Below are 10,594 nucleotides of genomic sequence, written 5' to 3'. Positions count from 1 at the left end.
GCGCATGCGCCGCGGGCTCCCCGCGGACAATTGCGTCTGCGCAGGCGCAGAGCGGTCCGGGAGGTTTGCTTCCCGTCCTCCTCTGCGGCCGGGGCGCGCAACGAAGAGTGGTTCCGGAGGGCGTGAGGCGTTGCGAGGCCGGCGCGGCGGTGCACCGTGCGGCGTTCTGTCCTAGGGCCGCGTGGCCACAAGGCTGGACGGCGTCTGTAGCTGCTAGTGCAGTGGCGCCCGGCAAAGCCTATTAAAAGTTGAGAAGTCGGGGTGAGTTCAGGACACGCCACAGTTTTGAGTTGAAGTTTGGGTCCACCACTGTTCACACAGGAAATGCTTGTGGATTCAGTGGCGGCCCTCAGAGCGCACCTGGCTGAGGAGCCGACGAGTAAACGGAGGGAGAGGGATTTGGAGACCCACCAAATGGGGCCGGACGGGGCGGGAGAGCTTCCTTCCGGAGGTGGCGGCAAACAGGTGGAGGCCTGGAGCTCAGTGGGCGGTAGCTGGAGCGTCATCCTGTGCGGCTGGGGCTGAGGTGATGCGGTCTCCAGCCTGGCTGGAGGGGTTTGCCATGGGCCGATATTTGAAGAAGTTTATAAATCCCATTAAGGGTTTGAACTTCAGCCTGGGGGCAGTTTTTAAAGGACGTTCTAGTCGCAGTGTAAAAATGGATCTGGATCCTCCTAGGTGCCCATTAGGAGGCTGCTATAATCTAGGTGAGAAAGGAGAGTGGCCTGAATTAGCATGTGGAGTGGAGAGAATGGAGAAATATATTAAGACGTTTGAATTGTCATGACCTAGCTATTTGTTACAATTTAGGTTTTGGCCCAAGCACCTGAGTAGAATGTGGTCTCAAGCACTGAAATAATGGAATACAGGAAGAGTAGGTCTGGAGGGAAGAGAATAATACGTAGAGGTTTTTAAAATACGTATATATAACAATAAAGATAAATTAAACATATATAATTCACATATAAAATTAACCCTTTTAAAGTGTACGATTCAGTGGTTTTTAGGACGTTTACAAGGTTGTCCAACCGTCATCACTGTCTAATTCCAGAACATTTTATAACCCCAAATAGAAATCTTTGTACCATTAACAGTCACTCCCCAGTCCCCCTTAACTTCATCCCCTAGTAATGACTAATGTACTTGCTATTTCTATGGGATTTGCCTATTCTGTACATTTTACACAAAAGGATTCATACAGTGTGTGGCCTTTTCTGTCTGGCTTTTACTTAACATCCTGTTCATGTAGCATGAATCAATTCATTTTCCTTAGTGGCTGGATAATATTCCCTTGTATGGATATACCACATTTTGTTTATTACCAGTTGATGGACATTTGGGCTATTTCTGCTTTTTGGCTCTTATAAATAATGCTGCTGTGAACATTCATGTACAAGTTGTGTGTGTTTTGTTGTTGTTAATCCTCACCCAAGGATATTTTTTCCATTGATTTTTAGAGAGAGTGAGAGGGGAAGAGACAGAGAGAGAAACATTGATGTGAGAGACACATCAACTGGTTGCCTCCAGCAGGTGCCCTGATGGGCTGGGGATCGAGCCTGCAACTGAGGTACATGCCCTTGGCCAGAATCGAACCCATGACCCTTCAGTCCACAGGCCAATACTCTAATCACTTAGCAACACCGGCCAGGGCGAGTTGTGTTTTTAGTTCTCTTGTATATATACCTAGGAGAGCAATTGTTGGGCCATACTACATTTTGATTCTGAGTGCTGAGTGTCAGATGCTAATAGAACTTCCAAGAGCTTTTTCTGTATGAAGGAATTTAGGAGTTGTTACTTGGTTTCGGAAACCTAAGTTTGTAGTATGATTTCCAAATGGATGAGTAAAGTAGACAGCACAAGAGTGGTAGGCAGCATAGAGGAATGTGTGGGGTAGGGTGTCTCATTTGTACTGGTGGGATTTTAATTTATAGAGGTGACTAGGTGACGACAACGCTATTACTAATCCTCACTAGAGGATATTTTTTCTATTGCTTTTCAGAGAGAATGGAAGTGGGTGAGAGAGAAAGAGAGAGAGACATCGATGTGAGAGAGACACATCGACTGGTTGCCTCCTGCATGCGCCCTGATTGGGGCTGGGGAGTGAACCCACAATCTAGGTATGAGCCCTTGACTGAGAATCGAACCTGCGATCCTTTGGTTCCGAGGCCAATGCTCTAACCAGCTAGCAACACCAGCCAGAGCTAGGTCAACCATCCAGGGCGAGGCCAAAGCCATTGAAAGAAAAATGTATTCTATTTCTGGAGAAAAGAGGTGTGCCACACCACGGGAAGATTTTGGCCAGAAGGCAGAAGCAGGAGTGAGGGGAAAGCTTAGGAGAAAGCTGTCTTGCCTTTATTCCATGGGAAAGGCAAGACAGGGCAGGGTAAATCTTTAAGGACTAGCTAGTTTAAATAATTTTGGCAGGCTTTGGGCAGTAGGAATGATCTCTAGTTGCCTGGTACCTGGCCTTGGATGATTTAGGTAGGGATAATATTGGCTTTGTCTGTGAGAGTTAAAGGAGCTGATTGCTTTGCATATAAGAGGCAGCTGCCAAGTAAGTTGATTACTGTCTTTAGGAATTAGCCCTGGAAAGGGCATTCTCCCCACCAGCAAGATTTTAAAACTTCATAAAATACAGAAAAAAAATGTAAGACATGATTAATGCACAGGGACATGGCTGGGATAATGTGAAGGACTGTTGTTGTAAAGGTGGCACTTATTTTTTGCCAGTCAAATAGAAAATGAGGGGACTATCTAATTTAGGACTTAAATCTCTTAGAGGCCAGGGAGGAAAACCTTCCCTTCTCTCCCAATATGGCCACAGAGTATTATTCTTTCAAGTGAAATGAGTTAGCTGAAGTGTAGAGAAGGGAGTGTTCCTTAAACCTGAGATTCTCAATGGAATTGCTTATGGAGTATTTTAAACTGGAAATGCTTGGATACCACCCTTATACCTGCTGAATAAATCTTGGGCAGAGTTTCTGACCTGTGTCTTTTGAAAGTTTTACAGATGATTTTGATGGCCACTAGACTAGAGACTGATTGCTCACTACATTTACCCAATACTTACTGAACAAAGCCTGTAGGCTGAGTATAAAAGAGATGCCAAAAACTGGGTGGGGGGCAATTACAAATTAGAGTTAGACATGATTCCTCCCTTCAGGGAACAAAGGGACAGCTTTCTCTTTGGGCCAAGGTGAACCGTGAGAGCCCCCTTGACCTGGACCTTCTTGTGATTTATCTCCAGCAGAAGCTCTGAGGTTCACATTCTTCCACTAGAACTAAGCTGAAGGACAATGTCCAGAAACAATGTTATTAGGTCCATGTTATTTCAGTGGGAATACTGCATGTTCCCTGCCAGCACTTGTGGCAGAACTGCACTGCCAAAACACATAAGCCAGGAACATGAAGGAACATTTACTATATTAAAGGTCAGGATTGTCCTGTTTGATAAACCTTCCAAGGTTTAACAGGGAGAGAAAATGAATGCAGAAGTTTGTGGAAAAATTAAGACACAATGTATTCTAAGTAGAGGCTCTGTTTGCCAAGCCCATAGGAGTAGATCATTTTTAGGTACAGTGGAAACAGGCAAAGGCTGAATATGCTATGATTACCACTTCCTCACCCTCCTGGAATATTTTTGGAAACTTTTTGCATCTTCCACTGAGTTAATGTTTTAAACAGTTATGTGAAAGAAGTGAAAGGCCCTTGTCCCAGTTCTGTGGTTTGGTTATAAATTACAAAACCAAAACCTGCCTAGCTCCCTCTCATTTATTTTGGCAACTGTTGGGTAGTGGGCAGATTGAACAAGGAAAAAATTGTCTTCCCGCTGCTCTGGTCATATAAACTTTTATTTACTGTTGTATAATACTGTTCCCTACACTGCCAAAATTGTTGAAATCAGGCGGGGAGATAGCTGTTTTACATGTCAAAGTGGACAGAAGTCACACTGGGTGATGCCGCTGTTCTGTCTACCACTGCCACCTTTTGTGTCAGTTCTATTGGTAGATGGGTTTAAGGGGAGATTCCATGCAGATGTACTGGCCTCGACTGTAGAGAAGCATTTTCCCTAATAAAGTTGATAGTGTCACTCATAGTGTGTCATCTTCCACTTAATATTAAGATGGCAGTACTCTCCTAAGTGACCTGCAGATTGAGTGTAAGTAACCCCTGTCAAAATTCCAATAGCTGTTTTTTGGTGTCTAGATCTGTTACTTCATTGGAGATGGTGTAACAATGATATTCTCATTATGATTTTGTTTTCAAATATTAGCTGGAATGATTTTGTTGTATAGGTCATATAGGAAATGCAGGATAAATCTTTCTTTCCTTTGTCCAGTTTTCAAAGTAATGAATTGGTTCTCTGTCATCCCCAGAAGGTGACCAGTAAGTTTTCTTTTTAAAACATCATGATTGGGTCCAGCTGGCGTGGCTCAGTGGTTGAGCATCTACCTATGAACCAGGAGGTCATGGTTCAGTTCCTGTTAAGAGCACATGCCCAGGTTGTGGACTCGATCCCCAGTAGGGAGCGTGCAGGAGGCAGCCGATCAGTGCTTCTCTCTCATCAATGTTTCTATCTCTCTCTCTCCCTCTCCCTTCTCTGAAATCAATAAAAACATATTTAACAAACAAACAAAAACATCATAATCAGCATGCTCCCCCTCTCAGGAGCACACCTGCACCTTTCCTTTCCCCTTCTCTTTCCCCCAGGGTCGTTACCTTTGCCTTTCTCTCTCCTAAGCTCCAAGGGCCCTTCTTTTGTGTATGTAACTTGTTTCCTGAGCCTACGCAGCCCAGTTGACTCACTTCTACTACTCCTGTAACTTTCTAATAAATTTTCTCTTATAATTTGGGGGGAGGGGGGAGTGCATCATTATCAATTCATGGATTTAAATTCATTGATGGTTTTCAATTCATTGAAGTTACTGTCCTTATTGAAGCTCAAATTATCCCATCTTTGGCCAGTGGGAGCCTCTTTAACTTGGCTCCTGAGTCCTTTTGACACAGTCCTAGTAATTGATTGCTTCCCTGATATCTGGTGTAGGGGAGACACACTTTCACCTGTACCCTCTTAGGGTTCTTTTTATCTGGGTAAGATCAACAAGAGAAAAGCATACACATTTATTTAATGCAAATTTTATGTGACACAGGAACCTTCATAAGGAATGAAGACCCAAAGAAATTATGAAATTTACTTGCTGTTATATTAGGTTAAACAGAGAAAAACAATTGTGGAAAGTGATTAAACTGTAGGGAAAGGCTATGAAAGAAGAATTACTTTTGATAAGGTCTGTTTATATAGCATGCTCTCAGTCTCAACTTCTTCTTGATGATGAGAATGCTACTTTCCTTCTGATATTGGGAGCACATCGCTCATATGAGAATTTCATCGCTTTAAAAAAAAAGAAAGAAAATGTTTTTCTTGTTTTAAAAAAATATTTTTATTGATTTCACAGAGAAAGGAGGAGGGAGAGAGAGATAGAAACATCAATGATGAGAGAGAATCATTGATCAGCTGCCTTCTGCACGCCCCTTACTGGAGTTCGAGACCTCAACCCAGGCATGTGCCCCTGACCAGAATCGAACCTGGGGTCTCTTTAGTCCGCAGGCCCAGCTCTATCCACCGAACCAAACTGGCTAGGGCCAGAATGTTTTTCTTGTACTTGCTGTTTTCATCTGCCTTTAACACAAATCATCAACATGCCAAAGCTGCTTATTTTGGAGTTGCATGTTCTGTACTCCTCCACTGGTATGTCATGATGTTTTGGACTCATCTTACACATTTCCTGACCCCTAACTTGGAATCAGGTATTTCTCCAACCTTTTAATGGGAAATGGTCATTCAAAACCATAATCTTGGTGCTAGAAATGCTCATTGGTACTGGATTGACCATTACTTTCAAGCCTTTTCAGTGATCAGAACTAGTGTGTATGTAGATATAGATACATATCTATCTATCTATCTATCTATCTATCTTTAAGATAAAATACCTTGAAGCCTGGGCGAGAGACCAAGATGGCGGCGTAGGTAAACACCGGAGACCGCTGCCGCAAACAACCATTTCAAAAATACAACTAAAAGACGGAACGGACATCACCCAGAACCACAGGAAGGCTGGCTGAAGAGAGACTCTACAACTAGAAGGAAAGAGAACAGCAAATCGAGGCTCAGAGGCGGCGCAGTGTGGAAAATACAAAGGTACCGAGGTGCGCACGCAAAGCGGGCTGGTGGCTGAGGGCGCGGTTGTCGTTTTCTGTCGGGAGTGAGTCTCAGACTCTGGGCTCCAGATCCGGGCGAGTCTCTAGGGACCCAGACTCAAACGGGAGAAGCGGGATTATCCGGCATCAGTTGGAACCTGAGGGCAGCTTTCTCTCCGAGGTTTGCAGCAGCTGCTGGGGTTCTGAGAAGCAGAGCCTCTGGGAACGGGACTGAGAGCGGCCATAACTGCTCCCTCCGCCCGCCCTGTTGAGCCCGCCCCGCCCAAACCCTGCGCACAGCCATTTGCCGATCGCCTCAGGCAAAGGCTGGATTAGCGCCTCCCCAGAAGGCAGACGTTTTCCATACAGCTGATTCCTACAGCCAGTCGGCCTGGTGGTCAAATCCCTCTAGTGTTAACTACAACAATTAAGGCTTGGCTAGAACAAGACTGCGCACAGAGACCACAAGGGGGTGCACCAAGAAAGCATAAAAGATGCGGAGACAAAAAAACATGACAGAAATGGAGGATATGGAGCTAAGAATCGCAATTTTGAGGGCTTGCCATAAATTTGTGCAGAGCCTCACGAAAACTAATGAGACCCTCGATGCTACGATAAAGAAATTAGAAAGTAAGCATACACGGGCTGAAATAAAGAATATTATACCCAATAGCAGACCAGATTAGCACAAGAGTCAAACCAAAGATTCGACAAAAAACACCCAATTGGAAAAGCAAAATGAAAAAAGAATCCGAAAGTGTGAAGATAGTGTAAGGAGCCTCTGGGACAGCTTTAAGCGGACTAATATCAGAATTATTGGAGTGCCAGAAGATGAGAGACAGCAAGATATTGAAAACCTATTTCAAGAAATAATGGCAGAAAACTTCCCCCATCTGGAGAAAGAAATGGACTTACAGGTCCAAGAAGCGCAGAGAACCCCAAACAAAAGGAATCCAAAGAGGACCACACCACGACACATCATAATTAAAATGCCAAGAGCAAAAGACAAAGAGAAAATCTTAAAAGCAGCAAGAGAAAGAGGCTCAGTTACCTACAAGGGAATACCCATACGACTGTCAGCTGATTTCTCAACAGAAACTTTGCAGGCCAGAAGGGAATGGCAAGAAATATTCAAAGTGCTGAATACCAAGAACCTACAACCAAGATTACTTTATCCAGCAAAGCTATCATTCAGAATTGAAGGTCAGATAAAGAGCTTCACAGATAAGGAAAAGCTAAAGGAGTTCATCACCGCCAAACCAGTATTATATGAAATGCTGAAAGGTATCCTTTAAGAAGAGGAAGAAGAAGAAAAAGGTAAAGATACAAATTATGAACAACAAACATGCATCTATCAACAAATGAATCTAAGAATCAAGTGAATAAATAACCTGATGTACAGAATGAACTGGTGATTATAATAGAATCAGGGACATAGAAAGGGAATGGACTGACTATTCTTGGGGGAAAAGGGGTGTGGGAGATGCGGGAAGTGACTGGACAAAAATCATGCACCTATGGATGAACACAGTGGGTGGGGAGTGAGGGTGGAGGGTGGGGTGGGAGCTGGAAGGAGGGGAGTTATGGGGGGAAAAAAGAGGAACAAATGTAATAATCTGAACAATAAAGATTTAAAAAAAAAAAAAAAGAAGATAAAATACCTTGTGAGTTCATACTGTTTCTATTTAAGTTCAGGGTTTTTATATATTGACTTCTATATGACACAGGATTCCATATTAAGAATACTGATTTTCGCCCTAACCGGTTTGGCTCAGTGGATAGAGCGTTGGCCTGCGGACTGAAAGGTCCCAGGTTCGATTCCAGTCAAGGGCATGTACCTTGGTTGCGGGCACATCCCCAGTAGGAGATGTGCAGGAGACAGCTGATGGACGTTTCTCTCTCATTGATGTTTCTGACTCTCCATCCCTATCCCTTCCTCTCTGTAAAAAATCAATAAAATATATTTTTAAAAATAAAATAATAATAATAATTAAAAAAGAATACTGATTTTCAAGGACACAGGGGGAAGATAGAAAAGACAATATTCCAGAATTGCCCATTTATTTTATCCCATATTACACATACAACAATCTGTACATAAAATTCTGTCACAACTGGTTATGGCTATTGAAAACATTAAAAAAATTTTACATATGCTATTTCCAACCTCCTCTCACTTTTTATAGTGTAATGTGTCTACATTGTCAGATCATGCAGCCATTACATAATAATTATCTCTTCCTTTTAAACCTAATTTAGTCTTAGTTCTACAAGTAACTATATTTAACTCACCATCATTTCCTTATGTTGATGTTTTCTAGTCACTCTAGATCATTTTCTAGTACATTCTTTATTTAGCACTCGTGAGAACAATATTCCTTGAGTTCTTGCATGGCAGTAACAGTTGGTGCCATATATACTTGAAGATCGTTAGTTTTGCTGGATAGAAAATCCTTGGATCTCATTTTCTCCCCCCTTGAATATTTTAAATCTATGACTCCCATTTTCTTCTGGCAGTGTCACTATCAAAAAGTCTGTTGCAAATGCTAAAAATTAAAAATGAGGTTGGAAATAGCATGTGCCCTCACTGGGAATCCAACTGACAACTTTTTGGTGCATGGAACAACACTCAGCCAACTGAGTCACACTGGCATGGGCCTATATATTGATTTTAAATACACTGCTGGTTCAAGTTGCACATGTTATTTTAAAAATATGTTTTGCGCCTATGTTCACTGAGTTTGGCCAATAGCTTCTTATTTTGTGCTATTTATTAACTTGATTTCAGTGTTATAGTAGCTTTGTAGAATTATTTATATGGTTTTTTATAATTTCTGTACTCTGTCAGCTTATATAATGTGAGAATAATTTCTTCCTGAAAGTTTCATAGAACTTTCTAATTAAAACCACCCCAGTTTGATATCTTTTTTTAAAAATTAAAATTAAAATACATGTTTATTGATTTGAGAGAGGGAGAGAGAGATAGAAACATCAATGATGAGAGAATCACTGATCGGCTGCCTCCTGCACACCCCCTACTGGGAATCGAGCCCACAACCTGGGCATGTGCCCTTGACCGGAATCGAACCCAGGACCCTTCAGTCCACAGGCCAACGCTCTAGCCACTGAGCCAAACCGGCTAGGGCCCAGTTTGATATCTTTTTAGAATAGATCTTTAACTACTTCTTTCATTTTATATATAGTAATTGGTCTGTTTAGCCTTTCTAAATCTTCTTGAGGCATTTAGTATTCACCTCCATCTGCCAATAATTGGGCTCCCTCTCCGCATTCCGATCCTCTAACAATGCTCCCTCATCCTCCAAAGTGAAATCTGGTTCTCTTTACTCTATGCAACCTGCTCACAGGATTCTCATCATTATTTCCATTTATATTCATCACATTGAACTGTTTTTGCCTTACCCTAAATACATTTAGCTTTGACTTTATGTAATAGAAATGATTGCTCATTTTTCAATGCTTTTATTTTCCTAGCTATGTCTTGTGGGAGAGTAGAACTTGCTTTGTACAGAAGCTAGCATTATCCACAGTTTATTGTTTCATACATACCTTGGGGTGATGATATGCAGTGATGGGAGGGAAGGTAGCAGCAGGGAACAGTTACCCAGTGACCTCCTGCACACAGTCATCTAGCAGAGCCTCCTGCTGCACCACTCTGAGTGTGATGAGTGGCTGTGTGCCTGGGCTGGCTGGGTGTGGGCCCAGGGTAGTTCCAAGCCGCGGTTCCACCCTTAGCCTGTGTAGGTAGTACTTAGGGCAGTGATGGCGAACCTATGACACGCTGTCAGAGGTGACACGCGAACTCATTTTTTGGGTTGATTTTTCTTTGTTAAATGGCATTTAAATATATAAAATAAATATCAAAAATATAAGTCTTTGTTTTACAATGGTTGCAAATATCAAAAAATTTCTATATGTGACACAGCACCAGAGTTAAGTTAGGGTTTTTCAAAATGCTGACACGCCGAGCTCAAAAGGTTCACCATCACTGACCTAGGGGGTGAGTGTGTGTGTGTGTGTGTGTGTGTGTGTGTGTGTGTGTGTGTGCGCGTGCCGCGGGCGCACACGCGTTACTATAAACAACACTGCAGTGAACATCCTTATATCTGCCTCCTTGCTCACATGGGCCAGTGGAATTGTTACCCCTTCATGGACTGTGACCACTTGCTCAGAGAGAACAGAGTTGCAGGACTCAGGAGGCTTCTCTGCCTCCAGCCTTGCTTCTTGAAAGGGACCTGGTAGTGAGTGTTGTATATTTAAAAGTCAAAGAGTTCATATGAGCACTGCCCTGCTGAGGAGTTGGTTATCTCTGACAGATTACTCAGGGCCTATCAATGCAGTTTATCTGAATTTGAAGAGATTCCAGTGTTCTCAACTC

The 10,594-nt window shown here is 42.7% G+C and overlaps 1 long non-coding RNA gene across 1 annotated transcript in view; it reads left to right on the top strand.

The window, feature by feature from the left end:
* The first annotated feature begins 107 nt into the window (after positions 1-107).
* LOC139009113 (uncharacterized) overlaps positions 108-10,594 on the top strand; it is a 28,404-nt gene continuing 17,917 nt past the window's right edge. Inside the window, exon 1 of the long non-coding RNA XR_011471266.1 lies at positions 108-261. This is a non-coding gene — a long non-coding RNA (uncharacterized lncRNA). The remainder of the gene's footprint in view (positions 262-10,594) is intronic.

This window comes from Myotis yumanensis, unplaced genomic scaffold, assembly GCF_028538775.1.
Source record: "Myotis yumanensis isolate MYYU_CA2020_CCGP unplaced genomic scaffold, mMyoYum1.0.hap1 SCAF_4, whole genome shotgun sequence".
NCBI lineage: Eukaryota > Metazoa > Chordata > Mammalia > Chiroptera > Vespertilionidae > Myotis > Myotis yumanensis.
The sequence above is the reverse complement of the archived record's forward strand: the minus strand, read 5'-3'. Positions and strand labels throughout refer to the sequence as shown.